Source organism: Mustela nivalis, assembly GCF_964662115.1.
Source record: "Mustela nivalis genome assembly, chromosome: 9".
Taxonomy (NCBI): Eukaryota; Metazoa; Chordata; class Mammalia; order Carnivora; family Mustelidae; genus Mustela; species Mustela nivalis.
The window spans coordinates 17,656,556-17,673,119 of record NC_139028.1 but is presented as its reverse complement, the minus strand read 5'-3'; the positions used below and the strand labels follow the sequence as shown (position 1 = coordinate 17,673,119).

General features: G+C 49.0%; 1 protein-coding gene across 4 annotated transcripts in view; it reads left to right on the top strand.

The window, feature by feature from the left end:
- Positions 1-16,564, top strand: part of DRD2 (dopamine receptor D2) — a 71,331-nt gene that overhangs the window by 5,133 nt on the left and 49,634 nt on the right. For 2 of the 4 annotated variants that reach the window (XM_082749003.1, XM_082748999.1), the window contains exon 1: positions 5,786-6,182. The exons of the other annotated variants lie outside the window; for them this stretch is intronic. The gene's annotated coding sequence lies outside the window, so the exon portion shown is untranslated. Of the gene's footprint in view, positions 1-5,785; positions 6,183-16,564 lie in introns of those variants that run through there. 4 annotated transcript variants of the gene reach the window in all.

Genomic DNA, 16,564 nt, shown 5'->3' with positions numbered 1-16,564 from the left:
TAAGGGACAGATATGGCAGACTTCGAATGCACTTTAAGAGAATTAGAATTCATCTCAAAGACAATGGGCTTTGGGGGTTTTAAGCAAGGACGACAGGATCAGATCTATGTGTTAGAACAGCCTTCTTGTGCAGTGTGGAAAATGGGTTGGAGCTAGGAGGTGGGGAGAAGGCTTTGGTCATAATCTCCATGAGAGAATGGTGGGGACCTGGATTGGAGTGGTGGTAGCGAGTGTGGAGAGGGGACAGTTCTCTGTGGCATTTGGAAACTGGGATGGACACAGGACTCTGGTTTCTTTCTTCCTTTGATCTGGGATGTGGGGATGACTGTTGCTTGGTTCAGCAAGCCTTTGTCTTTTGCTAAGTTAGAGGACCACCTGCTGTGTGGTTCTTGGTTGGTTCATGACAGGCAGATGCCCCAGATTTTGACTCAAGAGCCAGTGACTCAGAGAAGCAGGGAGAGGGGAACATCCTTTCCGGAGGCTGCACCAGTAGCCACAACTTTCAGTTTCCAGAAGCAGCGTAATAGAGGGCCAGGGGGACGCCAGGGTGTGCTGCCAGCCGCCATGGCCCGGCCGGCTGGTGAGCTGTGTTTACTTGTGCTAACTGAGCTCTCCCACTGGACTGCAGCGTGGGCTCCATTTCAGGTGAAGACCTTATAGCATCTAGCTCTTTTGTTCCTGGCTGTTTTAGAACCTTGGTTCTCTAATTTCCCCTGTGATTCTGTGAGCTATGACAATATTTTCGCTGAAATTCCTTTTCTGCTTAAATAGCCCAAATTATTTGTTCCTGCCAGATACCCCAACTGCCTCAGAGGCTGGGAGTATGTGAGCAGCCAGTTCAGTCCTCAGCCACAGCGAACACAAGCAGGAGAGCAGCTCGCGAAGAAGAGAATCCCAAATGCTGCCATTTGGCTCCTGATTGGCTCACCCTCTATGCGGAAAGCCTGGATTGAGCTTTTCTTCACTATGTAGAGCTTTCCCTAAGCTGCACCACTCCATTCAAAACCTGAATGGTGGAATGGTCCTTGCATTTCAAACTATTGGAAAAGTGTCATCCAAATTCCATGGTCTGCTCCCATCTTCTGGAAGCTGGGAACTTTAAGAACCCTCTCAGGGCTCTCCGAAATTAGTGATCTTCTAGAAATCGCAAGGCTACTGGGAGGTAAATGAGACCACTGATGAGATAGTGCTTTAATAGCTACAGAAAAGGCTGAAGGAATCCAAGGCTGTACCAATTGTGTTTCTGCAAATACAGCTTCAGAAGTTCTATACAGATGGGTTGTTTTCTAAGTTCAGTCACTTTCCCACCTATCTACCATTTCAAGATGTTTTGTTTGTTTTCACACAAAGCAACTATAGTGGCCACTGAAACACTAGGTTTCTGTATTTTTTATTGCAGTAAAATATGCACCACAAAATTTACCATTTTAACTGTTATTAAGTGTGTAAGTCAATGGCATCATGTACATTCACCTTGTTGTGCGCCCATCCATCACTATCCACCCATGGAACTTTTTTGTTTCCTCAGTCTGAAACTCTGTACCTTTAAAAAAAAGAAAGAAAGAAAGAAACAAAAAGATTTATTTTTTTATTTATTTGACAGAGAGAGAGAGAGAGCGCAAGCACACACACACGTGCAAAAGCAAGGGGAACAGCAGAGGGAAAGGGAGAAGCAGACTCCCTGCTGAGAAAGGAGTCCAATGCGGGACTCGATCCCAGTACCTTGGGATCATGACCTGAGCCAAAGGCAGACCCTTAACCATCTGAACCATCCAGGTACCCCAAAACTCTGTTGCTTTTAAATACAAACTCCCATGGGGCGCCTGGGTGGCTCAGTGGGTTAAGCCCCTGCCTTCGGCTCAGGTCATGATCTCAGGGTCCTGGGATCGAGTCCCACATCAGGCTCTCTGCTCAGCAGGGAGCCTGCTTCCTCCTCTCTCTCTCTCTCTCTCTGCCTGCCTCTCTGCCTACTTGTGATCTCTCTCTCTGTCAAATAAATAAATAAAATCTTTAAAAAATAAATAAATAAATAAATAAATAAATAAATAAATAAATAAATACAAACTCCCTATTTACCTTTCCCTCCAGCCCCTGGCAACAGGCACCCCACTCTGACTTCTTTAGGTACCCTACATAAGTGGAATCATACAGTATTTGTCCTTTTGTGACTGGACAGTTTTACTTAGCACAATGCCCTCAGGATTCATGCACCTTGTTGCAAATGAAAGGATTGTTCTTACTCCTTTTGCAACGCCTCTGAAAATGATAAGGTGGCAGTCCTTCTGGCTCAGAGGAGGTGGCTGGAGAAAAAGGAAATAAACACACCCTTCTGATACTTCCTGATTTCTCTCCAAGTTCTGAAAACCTGCACTTTGTAGCCAGGGTATTTCATTGTACGCACAGACCACATTTGGTCATCTACTCACCGTTCAGTGCACACTTGGGTTGCTTCTACCTTTTGGCACCTGTGAATAATGCACACTCTGAATATGAGTGTGCAAATAAGTGTGTATTTTTATGACCTATTCCCATCAAGCAATTAAGTTTATAAGATGGACATTTACACTTTCTCTATTTTGTAATTCTGAAGAATTTTAGAATAGACTTTCTTAAAGTGGGTCACACCTGTGTTCTTTACTCTTCCCAAATAGGAGGATGCAAAGATTGTCTACACATGTCCACTTCGCATGGATGTGGACAAACCCAGTATGTCTTCCAGGGAGGCCGTCATCCTCTAAGGGTGACTACACAGGCAGAGGTCAACACTCTCAAGTAACTCCCTCTGCTCTCCTGCCTTGGTCAGAGACAGTTACCTGAACCTCTCTCCTCTTTAGAGGATCCTGTCCTTCCTCACCCTTCCTCAGGTACCCTGGCCTCTCTCACTGGATCACTCACATGTGGGCCTGGGGCTCTCAGCAGCATCGGTGACTGAGACCCCTGCCCCTTGAGTTTATTTTCTTTTTGCTCAACACCTCCTCTGATCCAGAAGGACTGCCACTTTATTGTTCTCAGAGTTATTTGCAAATGGCTTAAAAATTAAGTGACAAAAGAGGGGAGGATGAGAGAAGAAGAAATTGCTGGGAGTTCAGGGTTCATCTGTGAGCTAAGTTAGGAAATCTAGAATTGGAACACCTCATAGAGGGTGTCTGCATTCCCTTCAGTGCTTCTCTAGCTCAAGTTTTCTGTAAGATGGGAAAATGGGCAACATGGATGAAGCATCAGGATGTACTCATTGTCATCCCCACTTAATCTTCATGCTAACACTGCAATATGGATCTCTAGCCCCATTTTACAGCTGAGCAAACTAAGGCTCAGAGCTATTCAGAGCTTCTGCAAGATACGGGAGTTTGGACGTGAACAAAGTCCCATGTGACTCCAGTTCTGTTCTGCTTCTGACCCCACCACCCCATTATGGCATTCCCCTTGCTTTCTGTGGAATGTTTTTCAGAAGGGTGACTGTGCCAAGGTGTGGACACATCAGAGTTTGACAGAGGCTGGCAAGATACTCTCCTTCCAAGCTCCAGCCAGATCTTATTGTCTACCTCAGAGGTAGCTCTTGGAGCATTTGGGAAAGATCTAGATCTCCCTCATTCTCTGTTGACTCTGGCCTTTGTTTTCTCATTACCATGGGCCAGCAAAACCACTGCCTGCCTGAACCCATCTTCTACCCCTAACGCCCATTAGTAACCACTGGCTGAGTACCTTCAACAATAAAAACGTATAAAGATTTACGGAGCGCATCAGGAAGAATTTCTTGACCGAGGTTCAGGGACATACAGATGAGAATGTCAAAAAGACTCATGTGTCCCCTTTTCCAGGAAGGCTGGAAGGAAAAGGGCCACCCTGCCCCTGCCTGGCCTACTTGGACTGGGTACAGTTCTGCCTGGAGGCAGGGGAGGTGGCAAATGACCTCCAGAGGGCCTTGGCAGCCTGGAAAGCGGGAGCCTACAGGAAGCTGCCTGCCGCTTGGCCGCAGATGCTCCCTGTCATCAATCACTCAGTGCATCTGTTTGCTGTGCCGCTTGTTTAAAGAGCGAGGCGTTTGCTAATTGAAAACTGAAAGATCCATCCGTCTCACTCACAGCCAGCATGAAATCCACTCAGCCATGCAAGACTGGGGTAAAAGCAGGAGTAGGGAGCTAGGGTGCCCTTGGGTTGGCACACCCCATGGAGGTCATGTTCTCTCCTTCTGCCTCCCAAGGGAGCAAGGCTATTCTACCCCCCATCCACACCCCACCCATGAACAGCCAGGGGGTGCCCAGATTACAGTTTGTCTAACACTTCCTCATCTATTATCCTCAATGCTGCCCAGAGAGAATTGCCTTCTTAGCTCCAATGTAAAGATGGAGGAAGTGAGACTCAGGGATGGTAAGCTACTTGTTAGCCAAGGTCACAAAACTGCTATGGGACAGAGGCAGGACACCAGTCTGGGTCCTTTGACTAGTCAGGAGAAGGGTGGCTGTCTGCTGGATAGCTTCCCTGAATAGAAAGGTGCTGAGCTAGAAGGGACCATGTCCTTCTTTAGGTGGATTAAACCTGGAAACAAATGGCCTAGGGGTAGCCAAGGGGAAACACCGAAATTTCAAGAATATCTGCAATGTTTCATTGTTTTAAATGCAAATAGAGCAAAATACTGGTAATCCTGATTGCTAGAATTTCTCCCTATCAACCCTGCATGGATGGGAGCCAGGCCAGATCCACAGGAGAGTGCAAAGGCAAGGAGCAGGGGAAGAGGTGCCAGGCGTCCACTTATAGCTCCTGCCTTTCCCCAGTTGCCTCCAGAGATGGCTGTATTTGGGGAAAGTGCTGATGGGCACGTTGTACATGGGAGACTGGCCCAGCTCTGGATCTCTGTGGAATCTGGAAAGGCACTCCAGTTCTCTGCGACTCAGTTTCCCCTTCTAGAGTGATGAGGGTGGGGAGTTAGAGGAGTGCACAGTCCCTTCTGTGATCAAACCTAATCTTTGTGGCTCAGAGTGGCTTGACTCCAGCAGGGATGGACTGACCCCCTGCTATGCCCAGTTCTTTCCCCATGCTGTTCCCTCTGCCTGGAAAGCAGTGCTGCCTTCTCCCTCCGACCCCCGTGGGAAAGGGTATTGCTTTTTCAGCTCCAGTTCCCATGAGGTCTCCTTGCTTGTGCCCCCTAGCACCTAGCACCGCAGGTGCTGTGGCGCTGTGGTATGTTTCCTGGAGGTCTCCTCTGCATGAGAGCAGGGACCTGGTTTTATTCCTCTCTGTGACCCGGGGCTCTGACACAGCGCTTGGCAAAGGAAGGACAGTCAAAAACTGATTGCTGAAGACTCCACCTCCCTTTGGAGTCAGGGGTGAGCTGGAACCCTAGAGGCCCTTTTTTGAATTTTCACTTCAGGTCAACTCCAAGCAGGCTTTCCCCTGAGAGTCAAGCAACAAACAGAACTGACCCCAGGGGTTCCAAGACCGGAAGTCTGTAAACCAACACTGACTGCTCCTCCTTACACTACTCCCTGGATGGGCGGTACCTCCCCCAACCATTATCCTCTGACTTCTCAGAGGGAAATGACAAGCCACGATGAGGATGCTTGGTCACCGGCAGCCCTAAATTTACAGGGTCTCACTTTGGGGATAAGGGGCGAGCGCAATGGGCAGTGACCAATCAGTTTCCGCCTAGGCTCCCATCTGCTTCGAAGCCAGGGCTGACTCCATCCCCTGCCTGCCCGCTGCTCCCCACAGGCCCGGCGTACAGAGCCCACACACCCCTGTGCAGTGGGGTGGGGCGGGGCCTGGCCCAGGGGCGGGGCCCAGGGGCGGGGCCCAGGGGCGCCCCGTGGCCAGGCGGCCCCGCCCCTCCTCCCTCGCTAGGTGCTCCGGCCCGGCGAAGCTGTCCAGCCTCAGTGCGGTAACCGGCCGCCTCCCGCGCGCACCGCGCCGCCTCCGCTCCTCGTCCCTGCGCCGCACGGCCGCCCCGTGCCCGGCCCCGCCCCGCCCCGCCGCGGCCGGTCCACTGCTCTCCGCGGGCAGGAGCCGGCCAAGCGCCTGCCCGCCGGGACTCTGAACCGCGCGGCGGGGCCGGGAGTCAGCGACCCGCCGAGGAGAGCGGCGGCCCGGACGGCTGCCAGAGGGGCGGCCGCGCGTGGATGCGGCGGGAGCTGGAAGCCTCGAGCAGCCGGCGCGGTCTCTGCCCCCGGGCGCCCTATGGCTTGAAGGTAAGCTCGTGCAGGACAGAGCGACAGGCGGCCAGGACCGAGGCAGTCCCAGGGAGAGGAGGAGGGAGCTCGGAGGGTGGCGCAACTGGGAGCAGAAGTTTGTCCGGCCACTCTGTTGCCGTCTGCCGGGGACCTACCCGGTTCTCCACAGAGAACCTCTCCGTTGGACCACGGAGAGGGGGCGACAGGAACACAGCACTGCCATGCCCTCTGCCTCCCTCTTGGCGTCCCTTGCTCGGCCCGGGCGGGAATCCTCGCTCCAGGCATGGGCGGGCGGTGCCGGGACAGCTTCCTCGCGGAGCGCTCTAGGCCAGCCCTGCCGAGCTGAGGCTTCACAGGGCGGCCGGTTCCCGATGGTCTCGGGAGGGCACTTTCCACCCGGGACCCCAGGGCGCGCGGCCAGAGTTTCTGATTGCCTCGGAGGGAGAAGGGTTGTTCTTGGCAAGTCTACATTTGCGGGACCTTTGACTTTTTTCCGTTTCTGAGGACAGACCCAAGGGAAGAGGCCGATTCTGCCTGTACTCTCACACTCCGGGTGTGCCGCTGTCCTTGGTACTGAATATACGTTCTACTTCGCTCTGAGATCCTGTAGAGTGGGGAGGCTGGGGTTTCTGACCCATCTCGGCCTTGGAATGGGGGTGACGTTTGGGGCAGTAGCGGAGGGTGACTGCTTAATTGTGGAATGGACCAAGAGCTTCGAGAGGGTCATGTGCGGAGACAAGAGGCAGCTCTAAGAGCCAGAGGGAGCGCGTCCCCATCCCTGTCTGCACAGGCGCCCTGTGAGTGGTTCCTCTTGAAGAACAGAGGTTAAGAGAGTGCGTGTGCGTCTACACAACAGGCTTCGCCATGGACACAAGTCACAGCGCCGCAGCTCACAGCTCCGTAGGGACAGGCCCTTCTCTCAGCCACAGGGAAGCTATCTGAGCGAGTGATGCTGCCCCACCTGGCACCCCACTACTTTTTTTGTGCTGGGGGCTCCTGAGGTTGGGGAGGTACAAGGCACTTTGAGGATCCCTCTCCAGTTCCTTTGGCAGATCGGATCATTTCTGGATTTTTGACCAGGATGTAAACCTTTCAGGTTAATCCTGGCTCCTTCCCAGGAAGTATGTGATCAGTGATTCTTCCCCTTGGGATGCAAATATTCAACCTGTCCCTGATTCATCCCGCAGCATTAGGACCACTTGAAAAGGAATTCATTCTTCTCATGTTTCCCCTGTTGCTGCTGTTTGAGGAGGGTGGGCAGAAAGAGAGGCCTTGGTGAATGTGACCATTTGCAAGAGAACTTAGTGGGCTGATTTGCTGGGTCCCTGCATTTGACTTCTTTGCTTGATGTTCAGGATTCCTGGCATATCTGATAGGGACATGGGTGGTGGTAGGTATCTCTGAAATTGGGTATCTGACAGGGAAGACGTTTGAGAGGGTTAGACCTAGAGCTGAGGCGGGCCATGGTAACCCCAGCCTTGGTCTCTCTTGAAAAACATTCTCAGTTCCTGCTACCTTCTCTGCACAGCTTGGGGATAAAAGGTACTGGGAAATGGAAGATTCTGATTTGTTATATGGGTCCAGAGCAGGATTTCTCTAATGGTTGTTTCGTTTTAATGAACTCCCTATCTTTGAATCACCTGGGAAGCTGGATAAAAATGGATATTTTTTTGTTCTTCTCTAAAGGACTGCTGAATGAGAACCTCAAGCTGAGACCCGGAATGTATATTTTAACAATATTTTTGGGTGATTCATGTATACGCTGGTTAAGAAATCATTGCTCATGAAAGTTCATACTTTGACTACAGGGAGCATGATTCAGGCCTTTATAACTGACTCTTGCCTCCTGCTGCTTATCATGTTAAGTTCTTCAGGCGTGGGGCTGTTGATGGAGGGACCACCCCCGGATTCGGTCCCTTTGCTGAAATAAAGTGTGTAGCCTGATCTCCTCTCCTCCAAGATCCTCCTGGTATTTTCTTATTTCTAAATCAGATTTTTGGGCTCTAGGAATCACCAATATGGCATTATGTTGACCTGTGTAAATAGTAACTGCCCTCCCCTGGGGGCCAACCCATTGTGTTCCTCTTGCCCACCCCTTCTGGGGGAATTACTGTCTTTCATTATATATGTACTGTGGTCTGCTAACCCAACTGCTCCTGAAATGCCAAGGAGTGATTAGTTCAGCTTAGTAGCACGTCATGTTCCCCAAGGCTGGTAGCTACTTGTGCTCTGCTCGCTGTGACATATTGGCTGTATTGATTTGGCTCTTTAAGCTAGTAAGCTTGTAGGGGTGAATAAGGCCAGGGATGATGCTCGTGGGCTAGTCAGTTTTCCAACTTTACTCACAAGGTTGGATTATCTCTATCTAGAACATGCAATGATATAGGAGAATTTGAACTTGAGAGAAACCCTGTGTTCCTCCTTCAACCAGAGGAAAGAAAGGGAACTCAGGGTCTCATAAAAAATGTAGTCTCATATTCACCTGGGATTGACGTGCTGAAGCTAGACTGGTCTGAGGTCTCTATTGTATAAGGGGAAATGTATGTATAAGGGATATATATGTATAAGGGGAAAGATGTGTGGATTTGGCCTGGAAAGAGCTGTCTTTATCTTCCCTGCAAGTGAAAGTTGTATTTTGGTGTTGAGGAAGAAGCATGGCTGTGAAAATAGCAGAGTTTGTGAGAGGTTTGGCAGTGGGGGGAGAGGGGAAGAATAATGAGACTTCCTTGAGCCAACGCTGCCCCTTCTAGTGACTCATGTTTTCTGATCTGCCAACCCCCCATGTCTCCCTCCCTTGTAGCTGAATACGTATGACTCTCCAGCAGTGAAGGTGTTTTGGCCCCTCAGAAATGACAGGCGAACCGATGTTGAGGTTTTATAAAGTCAGAACCCCAAAATGAATCTCCCAGAGTTAGGCTGCATATCACAGGTCACAGTAACTTAAGATTTGAGGTCTTGAAAAGAACTTAGCATGGCTACCTAGTCAGTCCCATATCCCCCCGGACATTGTAACTGGGATGTTAAATCCTTAGATTATTTGGGCTCCTCAGAGGTCATTCTGGATTCTCCTCACCCCTAAACAGGGTAGCTTTTCTCTTAGTCTAGAATACGGTGATCTCTCTTTTGTTACCAAAGTACTCTGAAAAAGGAGTGGTGTAAGCTTTCCAGTCCCAAGCCACCAGGACTGGGTTTGGCAGCCAAAGCTTCTCCATCCTGCTGGGAGCTCTGCTTAGCAGGAGAGCATCCTGCATCTAGCAAATGCTTGGAAGCCGCAGGCAGCTGGAAGGGCACAGCTTGGTGTGAGCTGAACCAGGCTCCTCGGTAGGTAACCTTTAGCTGTATATGGGCTCTCAGCTGAACCAGCACTGTGTTTCCCTTTCCTTGCCCCCAGTAGGGCTCTTATGACCCTGAGACGACTCGGCTTTGGGGTTCTGCCTAAGCTCTGCAGCTCTCCAGGACACTACATGGAGCCACCCAGGCTGTGCAAGTTGCTTATTTCCTGGTTTGGGGTGGTAGGCTGATACTCTCTCCAGCCTTTTAAATTACCGTAATCGTGTTAGAAACCAACATTAATACATCCCTGCCTCTCAACTGTCCCTATCACCATTGTAATTGAAGATTGCTTTCTTATTTTTTTTAAACAATAGAATCATATTATTTAAATGCATAGGTGTGGAAAATAGCTTGATTATAGTGTCAGTCCGTGTGGGAGGAGGAGTAAAACTACAAGATTCAGCCACAGGGTTTGTTCTAGTCTGGGTCCAGAGAAAGGGGAGAAACTTGCTATGCATTTCCCCTCTTCTTGTCCCTTTCACTTCCACCTGATAAATGGGTTAAATCAACACATTTGGCAGCTGGGATGTCCCCTGGGGAGGCACAGCCTCTTCTCTCCCTAGGAGATATGGGAACGCTTCTCTGCAGAGAAGAGGCTCCCACTGGCTCTAGCATTCAGGGAGGAGCAAGAGATGATGCACTGGGGCCTGGGGACTCCCCTCTCCCCTAGGTGGAAGAGGCTGTGTTGCTGCAGTGCCCCAGACTCAGGGGCCCGAGAGTGTGAGGGGCAGTATATGGGGATGGGAGCTAATGAGAAGCCATCTCTTTGGGGGTTCCTGGAAAAGGCGGATGTTAAATACATATGTATAAGACATCAGTTTGAAGCAGTTTGGGCAATTTTCTTTGATCTGATGTTCACAATTTCCAAGAGGAGATGGGGATTCTTTGTTGTCTACAGTGATGGGTAGGGGAAGGGGGGAGGACCTCTGGCTCTCCCTGGAGCACTCTAAGTGATGTCAACCTGCTCCCAGACAGAGGATGAGAGGTGAAGTCAAGCAGACTCATTCCCCAGGGCACATGAATAGGCCCATAGCCAGCCTGGGTAGCCGGGCATTCCGGGGAGCTGTGGCTTAGCACAGAGCAGCAGCCATAGCCCCAAAGACTCTCCCCTGCAGATGTCTGTGAGCCAAAGTGAGTCCTGGGGCCTGTCCACACATCACTGGGCTCCTTCAGAACGTGACTGCCCTGCTCATTTCCACCCCTGCCTTGTTGTCATTGTTTGGATTCTAAGTGGCTCAGCGGGAGAAAGGCATTAGAAATGAAATTATTTTCGTTACACGCTGTATAATTGCCTTCTCTCCTTCCTATTACCCCAGGGAGCAACATCACTAGCAGTTCCCCAGGAACCCTTGGTCTGGGAAAGTGGCTTCGTCTCAAGCTTCCTTAGAAGGACAATTGGCCGGGCTTACCAATTCTTCTACTGCTGCCCTAATCATCCTAGCAGCTAATGTTTACTGTGCACTTGCTGTGTGCAGGGTGCTGTTCCAAGAGCTTGCCGTGTGTTTTTTATATCAACTCTTGGTCTGGCAACAATGCTACAAAGTAGGCACTGTTGTTATCCCTCTTTCCCCAGAGCTGCCTCTGTGTGGAGGTGGGTGTGGAGAGGTAAGTGGCTTGCACAAGGTCACAGGGCCAATATGCAGGGGGAGACTTAAAGCCAGACTGTCCCATGCTAAAGCAATTGCCCTCTCTGACCTACCTAACAGAAGAATAAGAAAGGGTGGAGAATAGGACTAACAAGGCACTTTCTTGGATAAACTGAAATAACAGCAAGCTTTCCACATGAGCCCAGGAAAGGAGGAGATAGCAGAGGGAGAAGAATGGGTGCAATAAATTCTTGGGATTCTTAATGTCAAGGACCATCTAAGAATTTGTTCTGTGCCTGGATCTCACTCCTTTGGGTACAGTGCACTGGGAATGAACCTCAGCAAGCAATGAGAACAGAGGAAAAGGGGGCGGGAGCAGAAGGAGGCAGAGTCACCTGAGTCTCGCTAGTTCGAGGGAGGGCAGGAGAAGGTGTGGATTCACAGAAGGGCTGGCTTCCTTGGGGAAGGTTCATCTCTTTGAGGTAAACCGAACTGTTGCAGAGGATGTAACTCAGACTTCTGCCCACCTTGTGGTCTTTTGGTGTTGCTTTCTTACTGCCACAGGATGGAAACTTGTCATATCTCCAGGACAAAGGGGCTGGATTTCAGGGCAAGCAGAGAGGATCTGCCCGGGATCTTGCAGAGATGCGGGAGTAAGTCAGGCCTCTCCTAAGAACTAGCTGCTTGGTGCTTTTCTGCTGGACAGAGGCAGTAGAGGCCTGGGTATCCCTGGGCCAGGCCCTTGACCTGTGTATCAGGTTCTTTGGGTACAAAACAAAAGAACTTTTATCTGCTGCCCACTATCTTGGAATTTCAAGATTCCAAGTGCTGTTGGATTCAACAGCACTTAGGCTCTACTGATAATGGGGCTCACCTCCCAATAGGCTGGATAACTTCTAGCCTGTTGGTAAACCTCACCATGAATTTTATGAATGCCACTTAACAGCATTTAGTCCCTTTCTTAAGCCCTTAAAATACAACATAGTTAAGCCTGAGCGCTCAGGAGCAAGCCTGCAGGATTTGAATCCAGACTGTGTACCTACTAGCTATGTTAACTTAGGCCCATTGGCTGACCTCTGTCGCCTGGGGTTCTCATCTCTAAGTGGGGACATGAATACCGAGATACTGGGTTGTGATGGTTACTTGTGGCAATAGATACAAGATGTTTTAGAGTCCCTGGCAAAAGTAAGCATTCCCTAAATCTTAACTGTAGTAATTGTTATTATTATTATTAAGGAACTCGAGGGGGAGCATTTCTAGCTGCTTTCCTTTTGAATTCACTCAACACCTGATTTTACATCTCTGAAATTAAGCACATTTTTAAAACTTTCACAAAATTCAAGCTTACTTTCTTTCTTATGCTCTCCACTTATCTGCACTGCTGTCTTGGGCACTTCCCAGCCAGAAGCTCTTACACATTTTCGGCAAGAGGAAGGAGCTTTAGTCACTGGTCCATACGTTATGCTGGGCTCACCACAAGCGTAGCGGCCGTCTTGTCATCATACAACACTATTACAATACTGTTGACCATAATCCCTCTGCAGTACCCTTTATCTCCATGACTTACTCATCCCATTACCGGAAGCCCATATCTCCCACTCCCCTTCACCCATTCTGACCATCCTCCACCCTCACCCTTCTAGCACCCATCATTTTGTTCAGGTGGAGCCTTCCTGATTGGCATTGTAACATGACATGATGCCTTCTGGCATAGGCCACTTTTTACTGAAAATCCCAAATAAGGAGAAAGTAGCAGTGCATAAGGACAAGGAAACTTTCCTTTCTTCTACCGTGGTTGAAAAGCCCAAGAACCTCACGTTAAGATCCTCAGAACAAACATGTACTCTTCATCTTTTGGGGTCATTAATGACAGAGGCAGGTGCCATCCGTGTTTTGGGTGAAGGATGGTCTTGCTTAAGATAGGGATGTAACATTGTAGTTTCTGGCCCTAGGACTCTCCAATCCTGAAAGCTGTTCCCTTTCTTTGGCTCTTCTCCTTTTCTTTGAATCCTTCACTGGTGAAGACTCTTTCCTAATTGATGCATCTCTTTCTGGACAATTATGAAGCTTTACTGTTTAGGGAAGATAGAAGATTTCCAAGGGCGTGGCAGGTGTTCCCCTCCCTGGTCTTCTTCCTCAGGTTGAGTAGTCACTCCTTTCTTGGATTCTGATTTGTTCTTATGTTCATTTATGGCAGATCAACAAGAGAATTGTGTTGACAAGCAGAGTCTAACAGCTAAGGTTCCAAGCAGAGGATGTCAGCCCCCCACAAAGGAGCAAAGATATTTCCATACACACCTTTCTTTGGAGAGTGTGTATAACTGAAGGCTTAGATTTCTCTCGATGACCAATGGCACAAAGTCTGCCTTTTGGACAGTCTTCTCTGGTGAGCTAGAGGAAGGTGGTAAGAGGTGACGACTGCTTTCCCTAGATTGGTGCTGCCATCCACACATTCTGAATCCTTCCTTAGTTACAATCTGTGGCAGCCAACTTCCAAGATGACCCCCAATACTCCCTACCTCCTGGTATTCATGCTTTTATGTTAGCTCCTTCTACATGAAATAGGGAAGACCTGTGTACCAGCTGGACAATGCCTAAATGACAGATCGGGACTTCTGAGGATCGGTCAGAAAAGGTGCATGACTTCCACCTTATTCTTTCTTGGGTTGCTCATTCTGGGGAATGCCATCTGCCATGTCAGGACACTCAGGCAGCCCTATGGAAAGGTCTGCATGGCAAGGAGCTGAAGCCTCCTGCCAAGAGCCATGCGAATGGGCCGTCTTGGAAGCAGATCTTTCCTCCCCAGCAAGCCTTCAAATAACTGACCACTTCAAGGACTTAGTTTTAGCCTTGTGAGAGACCTGGGCCAGAACCACTCAACTGAGCTGCCTGAGTTCCTGACCCACAGAAATTCATTCAGATAATGCGATTTTGTTGTGCTAAGTCTGAGTTTGGGGATAATTTATTACTTAATAGTAGAAAATGAATACACACTCTGAGATTATTCTCCATGAAGTCATTCACCCGTTCCTGCCCCAGTGACATGGGAGTCACTTCACTGTCTGAGCCGAAGCTGGATTCCTCTGACTGGACTCAAGCTGCCTCTAGTGAGCTTCAAGGCGCACCTCTGGTTTTGTTCCGAGATTTCAAAGTGCTTGTGTTTCACACATTATGGTCACGCACCTCTCAGCCCTCGTCCTACCCGACAGGCTGCCGACATCTGTACTCTGTATTCTGTCTTCCTGTACTCACTCCTCCCTGAATGTCTTCAGCCGTGGCTGCCATTCTGCATGTACCTCACTTTCGTTCTTTCACGGAACCCAAATTACCGAGCTAGATACTAGGCACTCATTTTGGTCGCAAACCCACTAATGAAGAAAAAAAAAACAAAACACAAAGATCCCCGCCCTCCTGGAACTTGCATTGAGGAGACAGATGGTGTGCAATAAATATAAAACGTAAGTGACTGAGTGTGCAAGAAGGCAGTAAGTAGTTGAGAAGAGAGAAAATTGATTAGGGCTTTGGGATAAGGCACACTTTGGGCTGGGAGGAGTGGGAAGTTTGCCTTGTTAAATATGGTGGTCAGGGTGGATGTCACTGAAAAAGTGACACCTGAGAAGAGATTTAAAGGATGTAGGGGAGTGGATTTTGCAGCTAGCAGAGGGAGAGCATCCAAGGCAGGGGGATCATGAGGTCTTCTTGCATTTTAAAACACTTTTAGTAATTTGAGTTGCTCCCTGTGGAGCAGTAGTAATACTCTGCCTTTTTAATTTTCAAAGCTCCTGAGGCCATAGCAATCTCTTGCATTTGTAAATCACTTTCTCTGGCCCTACCCGGACTGATTGTTATGGCAAGTTGTTATGGCAAGCCACGGAGGTAGCTGTTACAACCTCTATCTTGCAGATGAGGCCACTGAGGCTCAGAGAGGCCTCCTGAAACTACTCAGGCTCACGGAGCTAGGAAGGACTAGAGTTATGGCCTCGGGGAAACTCTAGTGCTCCCTTCATATATTGCTGTCTGAATGCTCAGTGCTAATCTTTCGATTGTGCATTTCTTGTCTTCCCTATGGAACTGATAGCTCCCTGAAGCAGAGCCTGCTTCATGTGTCTCCAGAACCTTTAGAGCAGAAAGGAATGCTGAGCACTTGGTAGCCACTTACTTAAATTGTGGCATGGGCGAGTATGAGTGAGTGGGTGGGCGATGGCTTATTTCCCCTCAGCCACACTGACTTGAAGCCCAGCAAGAGTGTCTGGCAGGGTTGGTGGTCAGCAGGATGCTTCTTACCTTCTTTCTTTCATCCTCACCTAGCATCCTCTGATTACCTGCAGCCACAAGTTACATTATACTGTGGCTGAAAATTGTTCACAATTGTTGCAGGGCGTGGAATTCGGATGTTATTGCATATGGGAACCTGCTTCGATCAGACACACACATGGGGAAGAAGGTGCTGGGTGAGCTGTCAAGGAAACACTTAGAAATGTGTTGGTCTGGGTCTGTCTGAGGACTTGAGGACAAACAGGATGGAATAGTCATTGGGGTTTCTCTTTGGAGCTCTGGATGGTTTGCTCTGAAGCTGGGATTTAGGGTTTTGGGAACAGGAATGATCCTTAGCTTAAAAGGTACAGATAAGCATAATTTACCTGACACCCTTTGAAAGCAGTAACAATTAGAGCCAACCTTTCCCAAAATCACTTCTTAAAAAATGAGATACCCACCCTCTGGCCATCTAGCTACTCAGTATAACAAAGTGATTCAGATGATGAACTTGGAAGCCAGACCGACAGAGTTTCAGAGCTGTGTTCTGCCAGTAACCAGAAATGTGACCTCAGTCAGGCTACTAGAACCCTTTGAGATTCAGGTTTTTCTTCCATGAAATAGGGGTGACCATGACACTTACTTCATAGGGCTGGTGGAAAGTAAATAAATTGTGCATAGAAAGTGCTTAGCCTGGTACCTGACACATGGTAAGCTCTCATTCTCATTGTAGTTAGTAGGGACATTGATATGTCCACAGGATCCTTCCCAGTCTATGCTCTAAATTCCATCTCTCCTCTGGAGGGAAGAAAGACATCACTGCAAGAAGAGGAAAACAGACAAGGTGGGACCTGACACCAAGAATGTTATTTTTGGAAGAACCCAATGTCCTACAGCAAGACAGAATGGTAGAGCCCCACGTCCCTTTGGGCCATACCCTGTTGTCATCAACTTCAGTTCAGAGCATGCAGTAGTCAAGGAACCCAAAAAACTAAGGGCTGAAGCCTGGAGTTTGAGTTGGGGACGGTACAGGCTGAGGTCCAAGGGAGCAGGGCCAGACTGTAAACTCCAGAGCCTTGTGAAGACTTCATCCTGAGGGCAAGAAGCCGTTATGAAAGTTGGGTTTTAATCCAGAGAAGATCTCAACTGATTTCATTTGCATTAAAAAGAAATCATAGAGGCTGCCCTCTGGGAGAGCTGGTATGACAGAAGCAAGATTGAAAGAAG